Here is a 4229-nt window from a genome sequence, read left to right on the forward strand (position 1 = left end):
AATAAAGATGCCACATTTTTTCCTTTTATTTTTAAGATGGCCTTTTCTTTATCAGGTATTCAATTGGTTATTATACACATTTCACTGTTTGCCAGAATTTCTATCACATTACCTCAGCCGATTTCTTATTGTTTTATAGTGTTTTCATGGGAGAATGAAGCTTTAGAGCTTCCTTGTCCATCATTTTGCTATCACTTCCCCAATTAGCCTAAACACATGTCCTGTTACTGAAATAATTATGAGGAAGGCATTTGCCAAAACGTGTCACTACTGCTGTGTGTGTGTGTGCGTGTGTGTGTGTCTATATTTCTAGCAAAAGCACATATGGAGTTGCAACAAATTACATTTATGAATGGAAAGATGTGATCTTTTGTTGTACTTCTTGTTGGAATGTTCAAGTCCACAACCATTTTTTTTTTAAGTACTAGAGAAGTGGCCAGGCATTGTGCTGGGAACAAAGTATATAAGGGGAGATAGGATCAAATTAACTTCTAAGGTGTTTCATAGATTAAAATTAACATCTGAAGATTTCACAGGCAGATGAACACATTTTATTATAGTTTGAGAGCTGCCACATAAGGAAAATGTACAGGAGGTGGGCATGAGGGGATAAGGAGGAAGTCCTTTGTTTTGGTTAGTGTTGTGGTAGTGTCAGGAAAGAGTCCCAGAAAAGCAATACCTCAACCAAGTTTGAAATATAAATCACTGTTTTTCTTCAGAGTTTATATAGGGTCTGCTGACAAGAAAACAGCATTGCAAAGGGCATCTGTGTTGAATTTAAGAGGATTCACTTATTTATTAAAAAGTGTTTATTGAGTAGTTACCATATTTCAGGCACTGCTCTAGGTGTTAGAAAGGCAGAAGTAAAAAAAAAGAAAAAGCAAAGTACCCAAACATATAAAATTTAAATTCTATTTGAATAGAAGATAAAAGTTAGTGATAACATTCTCCTTTGGTTATCAGGAAACGTTTTGCTGAGGAAGTAATACTGAGCAAAGTCTTGCAAAAAGTGAGGAAATAAACTATATGAATATCTGAGGGAAAATTAACACTAACTGAGAGTACCATAATTGTAATGATTTTGTAGGTGACGTATCCTTGGCTCATTAAAGGGACAACAAAAGTTCTAGGTGCCAGAAATAGAAAGTGGAAGGAAATGAAATCACTGAGGTAAGCAGGTCACATAGCACCTTTTTGGCCTTGTTGTGTTATAAGTCTGAAAGTAGACCATAATCATGCCATTGTACTGTGGAATTGGTTGGGAAATTGGTGGTCAGAGCAATGGAGTGGAGAGTTAGATATAACTCACACAGCAAAACCCGAGTAGCTGGTAGTCATTCTGAATTTACATGGAAATATTCACATGCTTAGAAATACCATGTGGACAGAGGTCAGCTGGAAGAAAGCAGATCAGCCAGCAAGATATGTGTGTGTGTGTTTTTTTTAATTTTTATATTTTATTTATTTAATACATATTGATATTTATATACATACAGAACTCTTTCTATCTCCCCACCACCCCCCACATACAGCAGCAGCACTTAAAGATGCTTTGAGAGTAAAGCTTTAGCCTCCCAAAGTTTTCTTTATTTTTTTCTTCTCTCTCTCTTTGGAGCCTCCTACATTTCCATGAGAATTCCCAAACCCTTTCTTATCAAGATGAAATCTTAAGTAATAATAGGGTCTTTGCTATATAAATGTAGGCTCAAATCCAATATCTAATTGCACCATACAACTATATTGCCACCCAATAAATTCTTCTTGGTTAGAAGTCCATGAGCTGGAATTTGTTTTACTGTGAACCTAAGTGGATAACGGTTAGGATGTGAGATACAGAGCGGTGTACATTTTCTACTGGCAGATGAAACACACAGTTAGTATACCAGCTGAACAAGGATACCAAAATAGTGAGAATTTTGTTATTAAAACCTCCAGGGGAAAATATTTTTTAAATCTGGTTTAGTCTTAGTCTATTTATTTGGATATTTGGGGGATGGGTAGGGGAAAGATAAGATTATTAATCTTTTTTTTAAAGATTTTATTTATTTATTTGAGAGAGAGAGAATGAGAGAGAGAGAGAGAGAGAGCACATGAGAGGGGGGAGGGTCAGAGGGCGAAGCAGACTCCCTGTCGAGCAGGGAGCCCGATGCGGGACTCGATCCCGGGACTCCAGGATCATGACCTGAGCCGAAGGCAGTTGCCCATCCAACTGAGCCACCCAGGCGCCCCAAGATTATTAATCTTTTTGTCAACTTGTGGCCTCCAGAGTCTTTCCATTGGTCTGATACAGTAACGAAAATGCGGACATGGAAGCAGCAGATTGAGTGATAATACAGAATGAACAAAACCTGTGTTTGGAAAAAGTAGCCTTGAAGAATATAAAGACAAATACATTCCTTACAATACCAATTAGAAGGAAGAGAAAATACCTACTAAAGTAGAGAGATTAAACTAAACAGCTGGCCCAATCTATGTCCCCAGGAATATTGTTCAAAAGAATACTAAAGCATGTATAAAAAAAATTAAAAACATGTTCATGTCAGTTTGAGACACTCTGAATATAATAGAGTTATTCTTTATTTTATTTCTTACTAAAGATGTTTCTCAGCACTTATGATATGCTAATGACCATCCATGTGAACAGGCAAGTTGGGATAGAGAATACAGCATTTCCTCTAATAAAATTACTATCATCCTGATTCCCTGGGAATATTCATTAGCACCCGTTAAAAGTGGTATCTGCAATGCCAAATTTGAGAAATTTTTGGACAGATAGTGTTTTTCTAGAAATGGAAAGCTAGTTTTACCCTTGCAATCCTCTACAAGGATGAGGATTCTTTTGGAATAGACTCTCTCCTTAGAGCAATTTACCATTAACTTCTTTTTCTTTCCCCAGCTTCACTGAGATATAATTAACATTGTGCAAGTTTAAAGTGTTCAGTGTGTTGATTTCATGCATTTATATATTGCGAAATGATTACCACAGTAGGGTTGGTTAACACCCCCATCACCTCCCATAATTACCAATTCCTTTTTTTGGTGAGAACAATTAAGTTGCTGCTCTCTTAGCAATCTTCAAGTACATAAGACAGTATTATTAACTATAATCACCCTGCTGTATACTAGTTGGATTATCTGGATTAGTTATCCAGAATTTATTTCTCTTACAACTGGATGTTTATAACATTTGACCAACATTAACATCTTAAGCTAGTTTTTCTAAAATTTGGTATTTATTAACTGAAACTTGTATTATTTCTAGCATTTAATGAAGGCTGATACTGTGTATTTTATTAGGAACACCAATTTTTTTATAAGTTGCATGCCTCCTCTTGTACACATTTATAAATAAAATGCCTGCAGTTTATGAAAATATACATTGTTAAGATTGGTTTAAGGTAGTCACGGTTATCAATTCCTAGAGCTATATATAAATGAACTTTAAAATATTTTTGCAGTACTGGGTATTTACCACAAAGATACAAATGTACCCGAAGGGGTACGTGTACCCCAATGTTTATAGCAGCAATGTCCACAATAGCCAAACTGTGGAAAGAGCCAAGATGCCCATCGACAGATGAATGGATAAAGAAGAGGTGGTATATATACACAATGGAATATTATGCAGCCATCAAAAGGAATGAGATCTTGCCATTTGCAACGACGTGGATGGAACTGGAGGGTGTTATGCTGAGTGAAATAAGTCAATCAGAGAAAGACATGTATCACATGACCTCACTGATATGAGGAATTCTTAATCTCAGGAAACAAACTGAGTGTTACTGGAGTGGTTGGGGGTGGGAGGGATGGGATGGCTGGGTGATAGACTTTGGGGAGGGTATGTGCTACGGTGAGCGCTGTGAATTGTGCAAGACTGTTGAATCACAGATCTGTACTTCTGAAACAAATAACGCAACATATTTTAAGAAAAAAGGAAAAGAAGAAGATAACAGGAGAGGAAGAAAAGGGGAGTATGTCAGAGGGGGAGACGAACCATGAGAGATGATGGACTCTGAAAAACAAACTGAGGGTTCTAGAGGGTAGGGGGGTGGGGGGATGGGTCAGCCTGGTGATGGGTATTAAGGAGGGCACGTTCTGCATGGAGCACTGGGTGTTATGAACAAACAATCAATCATGGAACACTGCATCAAAAACTAATGATGTAATATATGGTGATTAACATAACAATAAAAAATTTGAAAAAAATATTTTTGCAGAATTAGATTTCC

This window comes from Callorhinus ursinus, unplaced genomic scaffold (genome assembly GCF_003265705.2).
Source record: "Callorhinus ursinus isolate GAN/ISIS: 27379988/994484 unplaced genomic scaffold, GSC_fseal_2.0 scaffold2, whole genome shotgun sequence".
Lineage (NCBI taxonomy): Eukaryota > Metazoa > Chordata > Mammalia > Carnivora > Otariidae > Callorhinus > Callorhinus ursinus.